At 43.4% G+C, this 23,127-nt stretch overlaps 2 long non-coding RNA genes across 6 annotated transcripts in view; one reads left to right on the forward strand and one right to left on the reverse strand.

The window, feature by feature from the left end:
- Positions 1-23,127, reverse strand: part of LOC109512908 (uncharacterized) — a 63,269-nt gene that overhangs the window by 3,300 nt on the left and 36,842 nt on the right. Inside the window, exons 5-12 of the long non-coding RNA XR_002167622.1 lie at positions 21,232-21,415; positions 20,717-20,869; positions 5,520-5,576; positions 4,969-5,066; positions 1,383-1,489; positions 1,173-1,307; positions 486-1,096; positions 245-403 (exon numbers count right to left, since the gene is read on the reverse strand). This is a non-coding gene — a long non-coding RNA (uncharacterized LOC109512908). The remainder of the gene's footprint in view (positions 1-244; positions 404-485; positions 1,097-1,172; positions 1,308-1,382; positions 1,490-4,968; positions 5,067-5,519; positions 5,577-20,716; positions 20,870-21,231; positions 21,416-23,127) is intronic.
- LOC109512907 (uncharacterized) lies at positions 10,589-15,874 on the forward strand. 5 transcript variants are annotated; one of them, XR_002167620.1, is made up of 4 exons: positions 10,589-10,851; positions 12,525-14,506; positions 15,086-15,195; positions 15,669-15,874. It is a non-coding gene; the product is annotated as an uncharacterized LOC109512907 (long non-coding RNA). The 5 variants fall into 5 exon arrangements; XR_002167621.1 differs by having other exon boundaries at positions 12,525-13,880; positions 13,966-14,506; positions 15,086-15,874; XR_002167619.1 differs by having other exon boundaries at positions 12,525-13,880; positions 13,980-14,506; positions 15,086-15,874.

Here is a 23,127-nt window from a genome sequence, read left to right on the forward strand (position 1 = left end):
ACTAATCTGTGGTTGTGGTTTTATAAATCATACGAGAAGAAAATCTGGTGAAAGTTATCTTAAATGGTGCTTCAGTAAAGTACTCCAGGCTGAGCGTGAAAGACATTTTTGGTTCTTCAAAATAGTCAATAACAAAGACTTATCTACACTACATATAATGTGCATGTATATGGAGAAGTTCAAGCTAATGGGAGTTGACTTTGGTCCATTGACTTGGTACACGGCCTAATCATCTGACAATCACAGAATTGGCCAAGACAGGATTCCCAACTATAGTCTCTTCAGTGAGCCTCAACGTTTTTGGATTGTGGGGAGCAAGCTGGAGAACCGAGAGAGCAGGTTTGAGTGCTGGGATGTGGGGGATGTGCTTTTGATATTCACACCATTGACTCTTGCTGTGAGGCTGTAAAACAGGGGAGATAATGTATTAGTAGCGGAGGAAAGACGAGAGTGAGCTTCCTGCCAGCTCCTCTCCAGTTTCATACCTTAGAGTTAACACTCACTCCTTAGCAGCGCTCCACTTAGGGTTCATTTGTGCCTCTTTGTGTTGCCATTCCAACAGCAGCTCCTGAGTAATATCACACCATTGTTGAAATGACAACCACTCCTCTTGATTCTCCTGTGCTTGCCCTTTTAAACCTGACAAACACATGCAGATATGATGTTCTTATGAATCCAAAGTAAGTTTTTACAGTGACTAAAAATATTTGGACGGTGAGACTTAGTCGTAGATGTGTATATAGGTCAACTCATAAAAACTAGTGTAGTCTTGGATTGGGGGCACCCAATCGTCACCTGACTTTAGCAAACGAATGGCCATTATGTGGGTTAGTGTTTTGGAGCGGTTCAAATCTAATATAGGCCCTTCAAATAATAGTGTGTTTATGCGGGCATTTTGATTAGGCAGATGTTTTTGCGCTCAAAGCCACAATATTGTTTACCAGTCTCTAATCTAGCATTTGGTGAATAGTATTTACTGTACAGCATTAAATTAGCTCAACTATAGTGGATTGCTCCAAAGGCTTTGTGCCACCCAGCGTATTCTCATATATCGCTCGCTATAGGACGCCAGAGGGGGGCAGGGGATCACGGACTGCTGAGTGCAGAAATAAATCAGTTTAATTGAACACACCAGGCTTCCAGTGGCTTAGAAAAAGAATAGCAGCAGATACCATGTGAACAACACCCCACATCCCTGCAACGCCTGCAGGGGAGATGAGAGGCTCTGTGTGGGTGCACACATGCGGGTCGATGTGTGTCTCCTTGCATACCGGCATGGCGCTCTCCGCTTATTGACGTGCACGCATCTGTGCACAGTGGAGTGTGAGAAACATGACTCTACGCCAACTAAGAAGTGCTTCCATCTGTTGCGCACGCCTCACAGCGGACTCTCCTCTCACTGGCACTTCGTAGAGGCCATGATCTCCTTCAGTGATCCAAGAGTAGATCTCATCTGACTTTAACCCCAACAACACCCGTCCACCCCCATCTGTGTGGGAGAAAGGAGATGAAGAGGCGCGGTGAAGCAGAGGAAGCGGATGATTTGCTAGGAAATGACAGGCATCTTATTCGTTGAAAGGAAATTAAGAAAAAAGAGATCAAGAGAAATAAGTCAGTTGACACACGACAGAAGAGACGCCAGATATACACAGTGGTACCTCTACTTACGAAATTAATTGGTTCTGGAAGAAATGTCTTAACTAGAAAATTTTGTAAGTAGAGACGCGTTTTCCATGTAAATGCCCTAATCCGTTCCAAGCCCCCCCACCCCCAAAAAAGTTCAGACATAAATGTTTTGTAAAGCATAAAAATGCATCAAAATATGTAACAAATACATATTACAATTAGATTACTGCACAATAAATGAGAGTTGCGCATAATGTAAAAACTGATGGCCGCTTAACTTTTAACTGCATCCTCATTGTTTTTTGCCCTCTTTCGTGCATGTTCTCTCTAAAAACTGGTTTTTACCTGGCGTTTTGTAAACAACTGATCCAAAGACGCTTGCTTTTGTCAGCTTTTAACAATCCTTCGAAAATGACCAAAGCAACCTGAGTGAGCGATCGCCGGACTGGTGAACTTTTTCTGGGTTATTCACATTTACGTAAAACGATCGGAACCCCTCATGGCGAAGGATGAGGACGCGGTGTAGACACAGGTTTATCTGTCTATTCATCTACAGTATCTACACAAATAGACACATGCAGTAGAGGTCCCTCTCAGCCAATGGGATGCCAGGATGATGCTCGGTAGTAGCCAATGGAAGAGCAGCTATAAGTATGTTGCGTTCAGGAAAGTCGGAGCTGCGACTTGCAGACCATTCTGTATTTTTACATTTTGTAGCTTGAAATTTCTTCCGTAACAAGATTCAATATTTTCCTGTTAAGGCGTTTCGTAACTTCGTAAGAAGAGACGTTCGTAAGTAGAGGCACCCTTGTACCCGATCAGCTTTTCTCTGAACCTCTAATTCACGGAGTTCTAAAAGAACGAACGTCCTTCAACATAAGAGGTGGTAAAAGAAGGCCATGAAAAGAGAACATACACTGCAAGTATGCAAGTATTATACACCCCAGTATGACAATGACAGAGTTGCATTGAAAGCAGCAATACAATTAACACATACATTCGGTATAATTTATTCTCACATTTTAAAATTCTTAGACTTGTATGACAACTTCCACTGTATATTTATTTCTGACTTGGCCTGAGGAGGAGACATGTCTCCTTCAGGCTCTGATTGGCAGGCGAACAATGTTCTGAATTTTGCAAGGGTCATTGATCAACACTTGAGCCAGAACGTCTGTGAGCACGCCTACAACTACATCACAAAGTGGGATATATCAAACTTCACTTCGAATCACTCCGTCCTCCCCTACTGGGATGAGCAAAAAGTTCAAGCAAGCATTCTGAACATGACAATCATACTTTTGTTTTTGAAAAGAACATCTATGATGGATGAGTTCCAGGCAAAGCAATTTACATGAGCGATTTTAAGATCCTCTTAGTGGTGAAAATGCAAAGTGAATGTGCTGTGTGCATGTGTGGGCCTGCGTTTTTCTTTTATGTGCGGCTGCTGCCTCGCTCTTGAGAAAGTAAATTGGAAATCAGTTTGAACTCAAACACTGCGTGCCATGACAATATGTGGAGAAGGGAGACTTCACCCTTACCCTCTAACAACGTCGCCCCCCTCCCCCCCACCCTCCCCGCCCTAATCCCCTCTCCGGCGACATGATCAGTTAATGTGTTTGTTGTGTGTGTGTGCGTAGCTGGCTCTCTCACCCTATGACCTTGCAGCCACACGCAATGAGGATACGGAGTGAGAGCGCTCGCATGTCTGAGGTCACAAACACGCAGCCTGTTTTCACCGTCCATCTTCCTCAGACGTGCAGTGATTTGTTCATTTTCCTCTGCCGAACGAGCTAAAACACATTACTTCTTTCCATTCTATAAATTACAATGATAGTTTGAGTTCCATGTAATCCTGTTTGACAATTGGCAATCCCGGAGATACACTCACAGCTGCCTGGCACTAGCTATCAGTCTTCCTCTTCCTTGCTTTGTTCCTCGTGTCACATCTCGATTCCAGTTGCATCTGTCTCTCTTTCTCTCTCTCTCTCTCTCTCTCTTTCTCTCTCTCTCGCTCTTTTCAAAATATTGTCCCACCTGTCATGTCATAGCTACTGTTTATTTAGATTAGTCAAACGTTGTACATGTTCAGCCGACACATCTATATGATCTCGAATGGATACGCTGCAAATTAGACACATGTGACCACTCAGTATGTCACAGCTCCTTATGTTTTTTTGATTGAGCAACAGGGAAAACACTTGGTTGCCTCAGCAAGAAACGAAAACAAACATGAGTTTCCTGTTCCATGGTCTCATCTTCAGCAAAGAGGACGTGCCCTGGCAGTGACTTAAACCGAGAAACACAATACCCACATTTGTTCCAATGACAACAAATTCTCTTTGACTTTGAAAATCAAGGTGGTTTGCTTTTGATAAATGACAAGCTACATCTGGGCCCCTCTCGCTTGTCTCTCTTTCGGTTTTGGCGAAGACAAAAAACAAACATCCCGAGAGATCATTAAAAAGGGAAGATTCAATTAGTCTGCTCTGCGTTACTTGCAATTCTATGAGGCCATGTTGTCTTCAAACTACTTCTTCACAGTCATGAAATACCAGACTGAGAAAATAGCCTTTTGATTCTGTGCTGTGCTAAATCCATCATTTAAAAAAAAAATCTTTCAAAAATAACAAAATAAAACAATCAATTTAAAAGCATTTTTATAAAGGCAAATTCAGCCATTCAAAATGGCCTTAAGTGAACTTTCTTTAACTCAAGTTCTTGTAGGCTGAAATATGGACATTTTCACACAGACACGAGCAACAGCGCATGACGTGGCTGTTCTTTTCCAAAGTCTGAAAGGTAAACAGATGCCAAGCTATGTTTCATGTTAATGAGTCCCTTCGAAAACTTGCTGCAGAGGATTTGTGTGACTGCCTGGCTCCGTTTGACCGGTTTGGACTCAAAGCTTGCCACTGCTTACGTTGGATTGGCGGAACAGTCTGAAGTGACAGAAGTCTCTCTGACAAACTAAAACAAGCAAGTCATACAAGCAATAATCAACGAAAAAAATGTAGCTCAATTAAAAAGTACTCTGATGTGAACGATTTATCCCCCAATAATTACAAACGAAAATGCTACAGAGTAAATGCGGCTCCTAACTATCCATCTTTGCTTAATCACATCATATTATCGAGTACACAAGTGTGCGAGTCATCTTGTGTCGTAAACAGCGTGACTTACACAGAATAGATTTTCTCCAAAAAATGAATCTGACAATCCCAGTGAGGAAATTTGACGGTGGTGCCAAATTTAGCTCGGGGGCCAGAATAAATCAAGCATGCGCGATGGCAGCACGAGCGCACGCATCACTCAAATTATAGCTTACACAAGGGTGCATACCTGTAACTGTCAGCTGGCTGTAAAAATCAGTTAATCAGCTGTTGTGGATGACAAACGCACACAGGAATCAAACATTCATCTTCACACTGTCTTCTCCGCTGTAATCAGAGACGATGAAGAAAATAGCTACGGTATGTAATTAGATCCAGTTGAGGAATTTCTCATAAAAGTGAGACACACAGGTGTACGGACTGTTGTTGACAAGTGGATCAGGTTTGGGTTAAACCAGCAGTAAGCATTTGTTAACCAACAAAATGAGAAGCTAACAGTCACTTGTCCCAAAGTATGAGTGTGAGCGTGGGATAGTTATTCATCTCTGTGTGCCCTGCGATTGGCTTGCAACCGGTTCAGGGTGTCCCCCGTGTACTGCCCGAAGACAGCTGGGATAGGCTCCAGCACGCCCCGCGACCCTTGTGGGATAAAGCGGATCAGAAAATGGATGGATGAATGGATGGTTCCACAAAAACATGTTTTTTGGTGGGGAGGGTGACATGCTGGAGTGTCTGCCTCAGTCAACGATCTTTGCTGTGGCCTTTGTGTGAGGACGTTACCTGTTACGGCGGAATGGTCGGTTGCAAAGGTAATATTGCTTCAATCATGCAGTGCATCTGGAAAAAAAAAACGAGAGACCACACAAATAGCTTGCAACAGTCAGTCCCAATGTTACAAACTATACATTTAAAGGCACGCATGAGCGCACGTGGCCAAGCATGGAGCAAATAGTCAGTGTGCATTGTTGTTATGAAAACAAGCTGTAACACATCAATCACTTCCAGCCGTCGCTCTTGCTCTCTTGACCTTTACTCATTCATCATCTCCTCTTTCATCTCTCGTCTTGCTTATGAGCATCCATCCCTCTAGCCCCTCTAATCCATCAGTTCAATCTGGTGTTGTCCTGTGTTGAATGATCGATGTCTTTCTTCATCTTCTGATGAAACAATGAGCTCATAGTCTCCGGACGATTGGCTACAGAAAATATATACGGCTCCCAGAAGCTCACAGACAAAAAAATGTCGCTCAGGCCTTAGTCAAACTCATCTGTTGACTAATGCCGAGAAAACCAATTGCCTTTATCAGTAAGATTTGCCGCCATCTAAAAGCTGCTTTGTGCTTTGTGGTGAGTAGCATTAGTTGCAGTAAAAGATGATCAGCAAATTATGCATGAGATAAAATATGATAAGAAAATCTTTATTAGTCTCACAATGGAGAAATTCCCAATTTACAGCAGCAAAATTATTAAATGGAGAAGTAGAAGAACAAAAAGTATATAAATAAATATAAATTAAAAAAAAAGGCTCAAGCACAAACTGCAAGCATGCTACAAATCCAAGATTCAGGTGTCATCGGCAAAACAAATTAAGGAAAAGGATGGTCGCGGTAGTGAGAGAGTCACGGAGAGTGAGAGGGAAGAGTAAGCACGGTATATGTGGTCACGACAAAGCAAATTGCCCTTGAGTGACTCGCTGATCAGATTGCATGCAGGATCAGAGAGATTCCACAGCTGCTGCTCGCTGTCCTTAGACTGCACCTCAAATATGTGTGCATGTGTTTCCAAGGCAATGGGCTGGCGCCACAAAAACACAACAGGTGGTGAAAACTGATGTTTGATGGGGGTGGGAGTCAAAGGGTGGGCAGTTGCCGTGGCAACACATCCTACACAGAAACAATCTGGCCCCTTTCATTTTGGGATCTTGACACGGATTCAAAGGTTTTGGAGTCGGTGGGATCGTTCTGATGAATTGTGTGACTTTAAGGCGTCGATATGCGCACGCACTCTTACACAGACGGCTGGTAAACACCCAATTTACAGCAGCAAAATTATTAAATGGAGAAGTAGAAGAACAAAAAGTATATAAATAAATATAAATTAAAAAAAAAGGCTCAAGCACAAACTGCAAGCATGCTACAAATCCAAGATTCAGGTGTCATCGGCAAAACAAATTAAGGAAAAGGATGGTCGCGGTAGTGAGAGAGTCACGGAGAGTGAGAGGGAAGAGTAAGCACGGTATATGTGGTCACGACAAAGCAAATTGCCCTTGAGTGACTCGCTGATCAGATTGCATGCAGGATCAGAGAGATTCCACAGCTGCTGCTCGCTGTCCTTAGACTGCACCTCAAATATGTGTGCATGTGTTTCCAAGGCAATGGGCTGGCGCCACAAAAACACAACAGGTGGTGAAAACTGATGTTTGATGGGGGTGGGAGTCAAAGGGTGGGCAGTTGCCGTGGCAACACATCCTACACAGAAACAATCTGGCCCCTTTCATTTTGGGATCTTGACACGGATTCAAAGGTTTTGGAGTCGGTGGGATCGTTCTGATGAATTGTGTGACTTTAAGGCGTCGATATGCGCACGCACTCTTACACAGACGGCTGGTAAACAGGCAACCAATCAATCGGAAAGTGAAAACAGGGTGAGCTGATCAACTCAGTCATCCCATCTGGACTTCAGTCGAGACTTTGCATGATTTGGCTGCCACTCGTGGGCCAGATAAAGGAATAATTACATCCTCCGAGGAGGTTGGATCTGCAGTGTTTCATGTCGTGGTGGCGTATGGGCCAAGGAAGAACCAATGAATACATTTTTTGGTCCAGATGCTCTCTCAACACTCCGATTTGAATTGGTGGAAGTATGAAATATATTCAGACATTACACAGATGTGATTGGATGGATCGGATTGGCGGACATTTTGCATGTCATGCAAATTTGGCAATGAGCTGCAATATTATAATTTCCCGAGTGATCAATGATATAATTGATCGGATCGACAAAATATGACATTACACTGTAATGTCATATTTCGCCACTGCATTACAGCACAAATAAGCGTGTTCGGTCCAGGTACGTTTAATGCTCCCATTGTTAATAATCCAAGGTTTCTAACCATATCCAGGTTGATTTTTTTTCAAAAATCAGTCGAACCTCTGAAATGAAAAGCCCCTGTAATTATACAACAGCATCAATATTTTCAGTAATGTAGGAATCCAAACGTCGACTAATGTATCAAAACTGCGATGGATCATCACTAAAATTGATGTTGACGTCAACCTCTGAAAATATTCGAATGATCGCCCAAGTATTCGAGATTTTACGCTGTGTTCCTCCTCATGGAGGCACTCACTACAAAGCTGATGTCACTTCACGAGAGAAACACGTCAATCATAAATCACAAAACACATGCCGTGCCTTGCCACATTACACAATGCCACACTTTGAAAAATGTCAACCATGCAAACATTGAAGTATCCATTACGTAATCGCATGCCTACCAATGCATATTTTCAGTAACGGCGTGATTGGCTGTTGCAGATCAGACTGGCCATCAATCAAAATGACATCACTGTTTCGCTATATTTTTAATGTTTGCGTGATAAGTAACTCGACATTAGTATTTCACAACACAGGTTCAAATGGGGAGGCATAAGCGTCTTGCTGGGCGGGCACTGACAGACATACAACACAGCCAGCTTTGTTAACCGGCTGGATTTGATCGTTAGTCAAATGGCTGTCCTAGGTACTGTACTATGTTGTGTTCACTGACTGTCCACAAGGTGGTGCTGTTTCTGTAAAAATACTGTTCAGATGAGAAGGAAGAAGAGGAGTTCTGTAATGGTAACAAAGTGAGTCGTACGAACGAGTGTTGTGCTGTTAATGGCCTGTTAAGGAAATACAGTGTTTGGCTACAATCTGGCCTTGTTATTTTGCCTCCCAACAACATATACTGAACCCGGTTAGGGACGTTTAAACTTCCATCCTTGGTTAGTCCGTCCTTTTTTAAAAAATTCTCGTCCTCCGTCCTTCCGTCGGTTCTATCCCAGCGGCGGAATGACCATCTCAGAAACCAGTGCAATTGTTCGATGTACTGTTAAACTGTAATCCATATTGGGTCTGGAAGAGTCAAGAAATCCACAAAATTCAGTATTATACACAGTGCCGTTATGTAGAGATTAGGTTGCCGAGCTGCTAAGAGTGACCCCGGCTAGCCGTGTCCTCACACTCACCCATACATGCACTCCTTATCATGCTATTAAGTCTCAGACTCGAGTGCACCCACTCCTCTTTATCCTCCTCGACATAGACCACAAGATGTAACATGGTCTTAAGGTTGATTCTCCCTACAGCATATGTCCATATGTCTGGGTGGGTCACGTGCGACTGCAAAATTCCCCTCCTTCCTCTCCTTCTGAGACCCTGATCCCTCTCTTGGATGTATATGCGTGCACATTCCACACAGAGACACGCAAACACATCGAGTTCCATTGACTGTGCGTTGCATTTGTATTCAATTTGAAAGAGTAACAAGTGCACTGAAACAAGTCTGTCCAATCTGTTCTCATCCAAGACACACACTGTGAAAAGCACTCACATTCTGTCAATACGATACGCCGAAAACTCTGCCACAAATTCTGCATGATATCCTCTCCCTAGCATAATAAATACAGAAAGCCTTTCTTATGATCCACAAATTGTAGGAGAGAAGAAGGAGGTGATGGTGAACTTAAAGTGGGAGAGGGAGGAAACATTAGTGACCAAATGAGTGCTTCATCTGTAGTCAGTCAGGTCAAGTAGTCCTTTAATGCTGTGATAAACAGATAGAGGTAACATTTTACATTTACTCCCCCAAAACGTAGGAGGATGTTTGTGTGAGTGAATATCTCCCATTGTGGCTCTTTGCCAGTGTCTGTGAGTGCACTTTTGAAGTGGGTGACATTTCAATGAATATGAATTATAAAACAAGCCTCTACCGATCACACGGATGAGCTGCACATTTTGAAAATTAATTAGAGCTGCTCACCAAATGATTATTTTAATAATTGATTAATCTGTCAATTTGTTTTTCCATACAAATGGATGATTGGATTAAAAATAAACATTCTAAATCGAAATCCCCATCCCTTTATTAACCAAAAACAGGGTCTTATTCCAGATTGCCAGTGTCAAAAATGCACAAACATATTATGGTTCGGTTTGATTTGGTCTGTAACGCGCAGGGCTAAGGAATAGGGGAGGGCACACGCCACATGGGAGGGCACGCTACATTGTCCACAAGCTAGTCTCTAGTTAGCTGCAGTGTGCAAAATTCGAGCTGTGCTACTAAAGCATGAGAAGCACCACACATTATGAGGCCTTGGAGAATTGAATATCAGGGCATTAAAAGGTGCCTACACAGTGATAGACCATCTGAAGCATTTTTTTCTAAAGCACATCCATCCAGCTTTCAACCCTCTGCTAGATCTTGGTGTGACGGCTTCACGGTGGTGCATCTCAGCAGTACTGGGAATATCTGTACTTCCTGGTTTGGGCGGGGCAAGTACAAAACATTTGATTGACTGAGGAAGCGTACACAGAGGGATGACCTGCTCTTCACCTGGCACATTCCACATACCGCAATCCACCCGCGCTACCAACCGGGGAAGTGTGCATGTTTTTTCATGTGCATGAATGAGAAAGTGAGTGCTTTGCCACATTCTGTTCATGCTTACATCAGCTGCTTAGTTGCTCCTTCTATCCTCTCATCTTGTGAAACTCCACGCCAAAATGCTCTAACTCGTCTCTCAGCACACACACACACACACACACACACACACACACACACACACACACACACACACACACACACACACACACACACACACACACATATATATATATACAGTATATAAGTTACACTGGCTAAGAACCAAACTTGTCACCAAAGGCTGTTAGGCCACATGATTTGCAGCGAGACAGAGGACCTTGGAAAAAAAAGAGACCGACAGGTACGGCAAGCAGACTTTTCAGTGGCATTGGTGCTTCACACTTGCGCAAAGGGAAAGCCGACACCAAAAGAAACCATTTGCAATAGACCGGCAGCCGAAGTCAAACATGAAGCGTGGAAGGAGGTATACAATAGACAGACTGAGGTTTCAGATGGGAACATGAAAGAAAACCAAACAAAAGGTGAGGAAAACAGTGAAGAAAACCAGCAGGGTGAAAGAGGCGCAGGAGAATTTTCTGAAAGAGAAGCTGCTAGCAGAAGGAGCGGGGCATCCAGGGACCATAGGGGGTGTGAGGAGAAACCATGAAACACAACACCTCAGTCAGAAAGGCTTGGTTGGTGTGTAGCTTCTGTGCTGCTAGTGTTTCCTCCTGCGGGCTGACGTCCCAATTTGCGGACAGAAATAAATGCAACTCCCTGTTTGATCGATATATGATGTCGGGTGAATTCATGTCATGTTTGTACAGGGCTCATTTTTAAAAGCTAATCTTCAGTACTAACGGTAAGTATGTTTTTTTTCGCCTGACCCTGTATTTTACATAACTGGTTTCCAGGCCACTGAATAGATATATTTAAAAGCAGATCTGGGAGAAAAAAACGCTTAGCGGCAACATTTAGGCCTTGTATGTTGCCAACGACTTGTCAGCCTACACTGGACTTACTGCAGCTTCAGGCAGAAGTGCACATCACGCAAGTGAAAAGCACTCAAGTTCCAAGTCCGAATCGTGAGGAAGTCTGTCACGCCAAAATTTTCTGCCCTAAACAGACAGATTTGCATACAGGCCTCTGTCTTCAAGTAGGAGTGAAAAGCATAGCCAAGGATCCACCATTGGCCTTTATTGAAAAAAAAAAAAAGCAGCATGGATCATTTCTAAGGCCCTTATTTATTCAACGCGAGGGATAATGGTCACAGCTGTCCCCATTAATGTCATGTCTTTAAAGATCAGTGTTCATACCAAGCATATTTCTGAAGGCAGGCAATGAATTAAGTCTGTTCATTACCAGTCTATATAATCATTTCCACAGCAAAAGGAGCGGTGTATTTTTCGATCGTTGTCCCGCCGTCTGTTAGCAGCAGCCTGAAAAACGTACCGGTAAATGTTGCCACACAAACTTTTTTGAGATTCCATGAAATTGTGTTTCATTTGTAATTTGGACAAGATCGGCATCCGTCATCTCGCAGGAGGATGATGTGGAACTCTTTTTGGACGCTTAGAAAAACGGTCACAAACCCTCCTGTCATTCAAAACAACACTTTTGGGAGAAACGTAAACCCTGCCAACATAACGGAAAAAAAAAACCTCTTCTTTGCATACACAGTGTGCGTTCAGCCGGCCGGACCAGAACATTCAGTTCCCAGTCCGGTCACATTGCTAAGACATCCTGTTGGTTCTCACTCAGATCTGAGCGATCTTGTTGTCAATGGAGCTGCAGCCACAGCAGAGCAGTTGGCTTTCAGTCATGTTTGTTACCTCACGAGGTCAGTACATCAGAGCGGAAGAGCAGCTTGTGAGGGACTGTGCCAATGGACGGCGATAATGTTTTACTCTCTGTCATAACCAAAGATTAATTTGGTCAGAAGCGATTGGGAGCTTTGGACTTGGACAAATACATCCAAACATGGTCGTTTCAGTCAAAGACTTTTTCTGACTGAAGACATCAGTTAGTAGCAAGCCTTGCACTGTGAGTATTTGTTTGTCGAGCCAGTGTGTGTGTGTGTGCGTGTGTGTGTTTGTGTGTGTGTGTGTGTCTATTGTGAGCATGGCGAGTGAGCGTCCTTCAAAAGCGTGGAAGGAGGTATACAATAGACAGACTGAGGTTTCAGATGGGAACATGAAAGAAAACCAAACAAAAGGTGAGGAAAACAGTGAAGAAAACCAGCAGGGTGAAAGAGGCGCAGGAGAATTTTCTGAAAGAGAAGCTGCTAGCAGAAGGAGCGGGGCATCCAGGGACCATAGGGGGTGTGAGGAGAAACCATGAAACACAACACCTCAGTCAGAAAGGCTTTGTTGGTGTGTAGCTTCTGTGCTGCTAGTGTTTCCTCCTGCGGGCTGACGTCCCAATTTGCGGACAGAAATAAATGCAACTCCCTGTTTGATCGATATATGATGTCGGGTGAATTCATGTCATGTTTGTACAGGGCTCATTTTTAAAAGCTAATCTTCAGTACTAACGGTAAGTATGTTTTTTTTCGCCTGACCCTGTATTTTACATAACTGGTTTCCAGGCCACTGAATAGATATATTTAAAAGCAGATCTGGGAGAAAAAAACGCTTAGCGGCAACATTTAGGCCTTGTATGTTGCCAACGACTTGTCAGCCTACACTGGACTTACTGCAGCTTCAGGCAGAAGTGCACATCACGCAAGTGAAAAGCACTCAAGTTCCAAGTCCGAATCGTGAGGAAGTCTGTCACGCCAAAATTTTCTGCCCTAAACAGACAGATTTGCATACAGGCCTCTGTCTTCAAGTAGGAGTGAAAAGCATAGCCAAGGATCCACCATTTGCCTTGACTGAAAAAAAAAAAAAGCAGCATGGATCATTTCTAAGGCCCTTATTTATTCAACGCGAGGGATAATGGTCACAGCTGTCCCCATTAATGTCATGTCTTTAAAGATCAGTGTTCATACCAAGCATATTTCTGAAGGCAGGCAATGAATTAAGTCTGTTCATTACCAGTCTATATAATCATTTCCACAGCAAAAGGAGCGGTGTATTTTTCGATCGTTGTCCCGCCGTCTGTTAGCAGCAGCCTGAAAAACGTACCGGTAAATGTTGCCACACAAACTTTTTTGAGATTCCATGAAATTGTGTTTCATTTGTAATTTGGACAAGATCGGCATCCGTCATCTCGCAGGAGGATGATGTGGAACTCTTTTTGGACGCTTAGAAAAACGGTCACAAACCCTCCTGTCATTCAAAACAACACTTTTGGGAGAAACGTAAACCCTGCCAACATAACGGAAAAAAAAAACCTCTTCTTTGCATACACAGTGTGCGTTCAGCCGGCCGGACCAGAACATTCAGTTCCCAGTCCGGTCACATTGCTAAGACATCCTGTTGGTTCTCACTCAGATCTGAGCGATCTTGTTGTCAATGGAGCTGCAGCCACAGCAGAGCAGTTGGCTTTCAGTCATGTTTGTTACCTCACGAGGTCAGTACATCAGAGCGGAAGAGCAGCTTGTGAGGGACTGTGCCAATGGACGGCGATAATGTTTTACTCTCTGTCATAACCAAAGATTAATTTGGTCAGAAGCGATTGGGAGCTTTGGACTTGGACAAATACATCCAAACATGGTCGTTTCAGTCAAAGACTTTTTCTGACTGAAGACATCAGTTAGTAGCAAGCCTTGCACTGTGAGTATTTGTTTGTCGAGCCAGTGTGTGTGTGTGTGCGTGTGTGTGTTTGTGTGTGTGTGTGTGTCTATTGTGAGCATGGCGAGTGAGCGTCCTTCAATGTGGTAAGGGCACATTGGCTTTTTAGAGTCCTCAATGTCAGACTGACATTCTCTCTTCCAATGTTTTCCCTCACCATCCCTTGTTACTTTCCTCCCTGTGGTCCCTATTTCACCACGTCTCTGCAATTATTTTCCTCTTTCCTCTCACCACAGCTTTGTTTTTTTTTTTTTTTTTTTTTTTTTTTTTTTTTTTAAACTCTTTCGTTTCTTTCATTGCGGCTTGTTCACCTTCCCTGCAGGGATAGGGGAGCCAACAAGGCCCTCCTCACAGCAGCAATGATAATTGCTTTCTGGTCACTGTGACATGACAGGGTTCTTGAGGGTGAAGCAACACACACGCACACACACACACACACACACACACACACACACACACACACACACACACACACACACACACACACACACACACAAGGCAGGACAATGCGCCCTTAGTAATACTCATTAATACCCACAGAAACAGACAAGTCCTAACAGAGTTCAGTGTGTAATGCTTTAAGACTCGACAACAACAGCAAACCAGCCAGTCTGGCTTTCTTCTCAATATGTTGTGTCAAAGCATGTATGCACAGGGGATAGAAAAAGTCTAAACACCACTGTTTACATGCCAGTGTATATATATTTTTTATAACCTGTAAAACTCAATTTTTAAAACATGTTTGTTTTTGTTTTTGGTTTTTTTTTTGGTGAGGGAAGAAAAAATAAGGAATTGAGATATGCTTGCATAAATGTGTACAGTGTACAGCCTCATAAATGGGAATGTGGCGTTCACCAATCACATACTCAAGTTAAACACAACTGCCACCATTTCAATTGCTTCAGATAAACCCCAAATAAAGTTCAGCTGTCATAGCAAGCTTTTTGTCATTTGTTATTTTATTTATTTTTTGCTTTCTATTAGAAGCCTGAAGGTTATGTGCTCACACTGACTTGTGTTTGGAACTGTTCATAATTCCCTCCAGCTTGACTAAAACCCCAGTTCCAGCTGAAGAAAAACAGCCCTAAATCATGGTAAGATTTGGACATAACTACAACATTGTATTCATCTGACCAGAATAATTTTGCCACATGTGTTTGGAAGATTTCAATTAATACAGTTTGTCGTTCCAACTTAAAACTACCATGCAAAGCGAAAGCCATATATCAACAATACCCGGAAATGCCGCCAACTTCTTTGTCATCTGAGATCGAGTGACACAAACTGGAAAAGTCTGCTGTGGTCTGTTGACTCCAGATCCTTCAATGTTTTTGGAAATTATGGACGTCATGTCCTCCGGGCTGAAGAGAAATTGGAACATCCGCGTTCAATAACCCATTTAGGGGCCATGCCTCTGATAAGAAGCACATCTGTGATGGCACCATGAAAAGTACATTCAGGTTTTGGAGCATCATACGTGTCATTTGTTTATTTTGTTTGTTTAGATTACTTTTTAGGTTTGTTTCTTGTTAGGACTTCTTTTCTTATGTCCTGTCTTTCTCGTTAGGTCTTTTGTTTCCACCTGTGCTTGTCAACCTGCTGCCCTGTGTCATCCAATCAGCTCCCTCGGCCACTCGTGACTTGTCAAGGTGTTCCTCGTTGTGTCATCAATTGGCTTGTATTTAGTTTCCTCATGTCTTTCACTCTTTGTAGCTGTCACATTGTTTTGTTACTTCTCATGGTGTGTTTTGTTCCCTGGTGTTTCATTGATCGAGCTTGGGGTGTTTGGGGGGGGGGGGTTCATGTTTTCCTCAGGACCCTTGCTAATGTTATTATTAACAAATTGACTTGTTCAGTACACTCTGTATCCCTGCCTTAAGTTTCCTGCTTCCATGCATGTGGATCCTTACGACGCACCCATGCAAAACCTAGACAATATGCTGCAGTCCAAGCAGGGTCTTTTTTCATGGACGTCCCCGTTTATTTCAGCGAGACGCCGCCAAGTCGCATTCTGCACGTGTTACAAGAGGGTGGGTCATACTAACAGAGTAAGAGTACTAGACTGGTCTGCCAGCAGTCCAGACCTGACTCCAATTGAAAATGTGTGACGCGATATGAAGTGCAAAATATGACAACAGAGACCCAGGACTGTTGAGTAACTGAAATTGTACATCAACCAGGAATGCGAAAGAATTCCACCTACAAAGCTTCAACGATTAGTGTCCTCCATTCTCAAACACTAAATGAGTGCTGTCAAAAGGAAGTGTCGTAAATATGATGCTGTCCATTCATTTTTGAAACATGTTGCAGGCATCATCTCCAAAAAGCGTGAATAACGGAAAACAATAAATAAGTTTATCAGTGTGAACATTCAATATCATCTCTCTGTAGTGTATTAAATTTAATATTGGTTGAAAAGAATTTGCAAATGAATCATTATCATCCAAAGGGTCGTTAAGGGCACACTCCCATAGCCAACAATTGTCATCACAAAGAGCGTTAGGGCATTTGCAAGTGCTTGAACTGCATTCTCATTAGGAAAGTCCCAGCAGAAACAGATTTCAGACCCCTGGAGCAGGACCACGATCGGATATAAATAATATTGCTCGCTCCTTTCCAAAATGTTGCTTTTGGGCTATCAAGCTAGCCAGATGGACAGCAAAATATAAGTTCAGACAGACAAAGACTGAGGTTCATCGTGAAAGTAAATGATATGCTACTTTACGTTTTCTGGCAACATATTAAATGAGATACTGTTGCCACTATAAACACGCGCACACACAAAGATGGTTTCTAACTACATAGATACCATATAAAGTAGTTTAAGGATAGGCCAAAGTGCTGGCAGATGGCTACAGTTCAAGGACGGGTCACACACACACACACACACACACACACACACACACACACACACACACACACACATGCATGGATTCATACACCCTGAGTCACGCTACAGCCATGGGCTTTCGCCGTCATCCATCTGTCCTCACTCCAAAAATCAGCCAAAAATGACAGTATTAACACGCTATTCATCACATTTCATTTGAGATAGGCTAGCTACTGATAATTTCACAAAATGAATTACATTTTCAGTGCACTGCTTTCTTACTCTTCTGTAAATTCCACACCCTCTACCAGGTGCCTCCTCCTCCCTCTTATACACCACCTAATCACCAGCAACAGCAACTATTCACATGAGCCACGTTCCCACAGCATTTCTTTCTAGTCCTCGCCTTTCTCCTGATGTCACACAACACTGATAGTACGGGTATTAGGCAGCCGTTTGATTGTCAGCAAACACCCATATCAGTTAGACTTGTGTGTGACTGACAAGGGTGTATGCATTATGGATCAACATCAGGGCATTCAAGCCAACGGTTGACACTGCAAAAAACATCTCCTGCATATTCTTTTTTTTTCTCCCCTACTCTAGAAAGAATTATTTTGCATAACAACATGAATACACACGTTGGTGATAGATATTACTCCTCTGAGTGGAAATAACAAAGGATTCACACCACTAATAGAGCTAAGAGTGACTGCTTAAAATTAGCCCCAATCCAACAAAAGCATTCGAACACGTGGCCATACCATCCATGCATCCATCCATTTTCTAATCCGCTTATCCTCACAAGGGTCAGGGGCAAGCTGGAGCCGATCCCAACTGTCTTTGGGCGGTAGGTGGGGGACAACCTGAACTGGTCGCCAGCCAATCGCAGGGCACACACAGATGAACAACCATTTGTGCTCAGAATCACACCTAAAGACAGTTTAGAGTTTTCCATTAACCTAGCATTCATGTTTTTGGGAATGTGGGAGTAAACCAGAGTACCCGGAGCTTCCATTAACCTGGCATTCATGTTTTTGGGAATGTGGGCGTAAACCGGAGTACCTGGAGAAAACCCACGCGGGCATGGGGAGAACATGCAAACTCCACACAGGAAGGCCGGAGCCGGAATCGAAGTCTGCACCTTTGCACTGTGAGGCCGGTGTTCTAACCAGTCGACCGCAGTGCCGCCCATGGCCGTACCACATGTTCAAAATCAAAATACGAAACATAAAGTAGGTGCCAACTAATGCTTCCACTTTTTGAGAAACGACTTGCGACAACAGTTTGCGCAGAAATCGGAAATTCTTGTCTGTTCACAAAATGAACATTTGTGTGGTTCCTGATGTTGGATGACAGGGCCTGGCTCACAATCTTGGTTCTAGTTCATTCCAAATGCGCTTGACGGGTATGAGGTCAGGCCTGCGTGTGCTCTCGTCAAGTTCTTCCACACCAAACTCACCCAACAATGCCTTAACGAACCATAATTATGCTGACTCTGTGGGAAGCTACAGCGAGAATGTTTAATTACAGAATAGGATACACCGCAGAAAACCTGATCATGTCCTACAAAACTTTTCTTTTTGTCTGCCAAACCCACACACACAAACATATGCACGCACACACGCACGCACATATTTGGCGGCTGTTTAAAACTTGCAGCAGAAAGAAAACACACCCATGAGGTCAGCTGGAGGTTAGCTCTACTTTGGGCTGTCAGCAACAAACACACATTATGCATGTCTGTTGTTCATGCCGACATCCTTTTTATTTTTTCATTCCAGTAAATAATTAAAAGTCACACATTTCGTATGCATTATTCATGGTGGACCACAATTCCTGGTTCACTTGTTAGTCATATTTTATTTGATTATTTTATGCCTTAATAGGCTTAACAGCATGTGTAATATAAATGTTTATGGTTAAAAAAAACCCAAACAGAATTCATTTAGTTAGCAGCTGTGGCCAAGTTTCAGCACCTGGTTCATGACACCGGCCGGCAGAGGAATGTAGGCAAGGAAAAAAAAAAAAGCTGGAGAGGATGTAGCAACAGAACATCCAACATCAACATCCCCCGTACCTGCGGCTGCGGTGTACTTCAGCAAGACACTGACGCCGATATTGCCAACTGCTTGCTGGGGGGGGCTGGCCTAGCCCCCCTGTTCCGCGCTGATGGCCACGAAAACTTTTATGTGATCTGTATACATGACAAAGATGACGAATATAAAGAATCATCTTCTTCTTGATCTTTCTCTACTTCTTTTTGTCAATGTGGTGCACGCTTTTCTCATTGATGACTGTTGGCGAAAACAGACAACATCACTTGAGTATGCAGAGTAATGGGTGCCATTTACGGGCCACCAGCAATCACGAGAAAGACTGTAGCTGGGATGATTAAATATTTGATGAAACAGGCTCTGTTCATCCATTCCTCCGTCCGATCTCTTCCACTTATCCGAGGTGAGGCGGCGGAGGCAGCAGCTTTAGCGGGGAAGCCCAGACTTCCCTATCCCCAGCCACGTAGAACTCTTCCAGGGCATCCCGAGGCATTCCCAGTTCATCCCTGAGGGCTCCTCCTGCTGGAACGTGCCTGGAACACCTCACCAGGGAGGCATCCAGGGGGCATCCTAATCCGATACCCGAGCCACCTCATCTGGCTCCTCTCAATGTGGAGGAGTAGCTGCTCAATTGTAAGTCCCTCCCGGATACCGAGCTTCTCACCCTCTCTCTAAGGGAGAGCCCGGACACCCCGTGGAGAAAAATCATTTCGGCCACTTGATCTTGTTCTTTCGGTCACGACTCGTCAGGTTTGTGTAGGAATGATGTTCGACTGGTAAAACGAGCGCTTCGACTTTCAGTTCAGCTTTTTTTTTTTACTCTTACGTAGACCGATACAGAGTCAGCATCATTGCAGACGCTGCATAAATTCATGCTCACTTGTGAACAAGACTCCAAGATCCGTGGACGCCTCCACCTGAGGCGGGATCTCTTCCTCGGACGGGAGAGGGCACTCCATATTTTTTGAGTGAGAAACATGCTCTCGGATATGGAGGTGCTGATTCTTATCACGACTGCTTCACACTTGGCTGTGAAAGTTGGAAACTGTGACTTGATGACAACAGTAGTGCATCGTCTGCTAAAAGTAGTGATGCAACACTCGGGCAACCAAACTGGACCCCTCAATGCCGGTAAAGGCTTATGGGCAGAATGGGTGAGTAAAGGGCAGCGTTGGGAAGCAAAAAGAAGAATCTTTACAAGATAAATGATGACCCGACTTTGGAAGAAGAATGTTGTCAGGAAAATCCTAAAATCACACTGCGGCATGACAACAAGACTCCTGGCATCAAGTTATGGAGATTTAGTGCAAAAACATTTACAATCTCATAAATTAGGAAGTTTAGCTCATACTCAATGTAAAGGTTATGATTATGGGAACGTATTTATTTGTTTATTGATCTATTTATTTTGGCTTAATGGCCTTCCTGTCTCTCTCACAAATGCACCTGACACCAAAGCTGATTTATGTTGTGGCCCAACGGTGGAAGTAATTACACATGGAATATAAAAGATGTTCTCAGGGCCAACTGTGTAACTTCTAAATGAATCATAAATAGAAACAGATATTGTCACCTTCCTAATATAATTAAAATGTAGTCACATTTTGACAAAATGTATCTTTTTTTTGCCTAAAACAAAAAAAAAATCAATTCTAGTCCTGAAATTGAATTATTAATCCATTATAGATAACCAGAATGTGATTTAATTTAAAGTTTGAAATGGCTTACATTAACTAGGAGCCCGCTCCGTGTTGTGGCCAAGGGTTGAATCCAATCCAAGTCGCACGGACTCCAGTACTTGTCCAGAAAAGTGAATTGTCGTCTTCTTCTCCTTCGTCGTCTTTGTTCATTGGCGGATTACAGCTCTTTGGTGCATGCCTGCTGTACAGGAAGTGCAAAGCGTTTCCATATATTCAACGCCACAACGTTGTACCACATTGTAGGTGCTCAACTCTCAAATTGGGCTACAAAAACAAACGCTTAAAAATCCATGCGCGAGCGGGGCTGCGAACAATGAAGCACTTAGCAGGCTCAACCTGTAAATAGAGAGCTACATTGCTAACCTGATACAAAATACAATACTAAAAAAAGTGTGTGAATAAAAATGTTGACGAATGGGAATTTCTCCATTGTGAGACGAATAAAGGTTTTCTTATTCTTATTCTTAAATAGAACTCCTAATGTGGTAAAAATATTCAAACAAGACTGATTGAAAGTTATATTTTCACTGAATGTGAATTTACCTCTTTCGGGGATACTGTGCCTTTTAGTACAACGATGACACCGTTTGACCCGAGAACACCTGAGAACCGAAGGCCTGTCAAGCCGCTGCTAGGTGGCTGAGACAACCCCCGTCCGTTTGTGAGCTTTACAACCACAAGAGAAAAGCGCACTCGTCGCTCGAGTCGCTCGTAGAACCTGTTGCTGCTTCAGGCACACACACACACACACACACACACACACACACACACACACACACACACACACACACACACACACACACACACACACACACGCACAAAAACACACACATTGGCACGCACGCACAAAAGTCAATAATGGAACATTCAGCTATTCCAAGGTCTCAATTGAAGGAACACATGGTTAAAGCATACTGCATGGTTTCCTTCATGCATGCACGCACGCACACACACACACACACACACACACACACACACACGCAGAGGTGGACACACTTTCAGAAATACCCAGAGGGCTCTCTCGTCAGGAATATTCTGGACATGGTTTAGTGTCGCGTGCAAGGTGAGGCAACTGTTTTGGAGATCTCAGCAAGGTTGAGTGGTTCTTTCTTATTCAGGGTTTGTGGTTTCAGGTAATCAAAAATGAAGGGCGCTTCAGATGAGATGAAATTAGGCACGAGTTTGTGTGCGTTCGTATGGAGCGGTGGAGAACACGGCACATCTCGTCACGAGAGCCAGTTTGGTGATGTCAGACAACATAAATCATGAGGTCTGACAGCACCAAATGGAGGAGCAAATATGGGGCAGATCTGTCAAGATATTGAAGAATGCAGACAGAGGGGGGAAAAAACCACGTTTGCAAAATTGAATTTCAGAATTGTTTATTGCTATTTAGCATCTTTCAGAGTCAACAACTTGATCACCTCTCTCATAAATTACCACAAATTACCTCAACCTCTGCCTTTGTTTTTGTTTTCCCGTTTTAGTTGAAGAAATAAAAACTGTCCGTTTGTTGATATGAATGAGATGATCAGACCTCAATTTATGCAGAAATTCCGCTTCAGATATTTTATCTTGCAACTGCACATTATGAGGAAAGGATGATATCTGCATTGACACAGCATGTGCACTGCAGCACAACTGTAGTTTTCTCATTAGGGTAGAGGTTAAACCTTAAGCTCTACATTTTGAGATGTTTATGAAAGTATTTTCTGTTGAAAAGATGTTCCGGCTACATACATGGTAGAATGAAGTGCATCATGCGAGGGTGCAGTAAGGGGTGAAAAAGGCTTGAGCACTTGTGCGTGTTTCTAGTAATCCCGTGTTGGTGTGCGTGTGTCAAGCCGTGTGAATTTGAGGCCACGTTGGAGTCTGAGCGCGTGTTTCCAACAAAATAAGTATGCGTGCAACAAAGGCTTAACTGATGCTGTGTCCCTATGTTTGTCAATGTGTGTATTAAAGGCGGAGACCCAGCGAGTTACACTCTGCGTGAGCATCGCAGCCTGACTGTTTGCCTGTTTGCCACTTTCTGACCAAGTCTGCCCTGTGTTCGTGTGTGTGTGTGTGTGTGTGTGTCCGTGAATATAAAATGTGTGTATTTGTGCGTGCATGCCTTTGCTTTTCAAGTGATGGCAGCACAGACTCCCACTGTTCACCCATCTGTCCTCACCAGTCCAAAAGTGAGACCAGAAAGAACATTGCCTCAAGAAGGGTGTGTGTGTGTGTGTGTGTGTGTGTGTGTGTGTATTTGCATGAATGCATGTGCGTGTATTTGTCTGAAACTCTGTGTGGCGCTCTATGAGTTTGAGCTCCTGTTCCCAGGGCAGTGGCAGTCTGTGCAATAACTAGGTAGCACAGTGCCAGCGAGTGCGTGCCGGATTAGAGTACCCCCTACCAGCAGCCCGAATCAGCTGCCTCATCGGGACATGTCAAGCGCAA

Source organism: Hippocampus comes, unplaced genomic scaffold (genome assembly GCF_001891065.2).
Source record: "Hippocampus comes isolate QL1 unplaced genomic scaffold, H_comes_QL1_v1.1 scaffold276, whole genome shotgun sequence".
In the NCBI taxonomy this organism is placed as follows: Eukaryota; Metazoa; Chordata; class Actinopteri; order Syngnathiformes; family Syngnathidae; genus Hippocampus; species Hippocampus comes.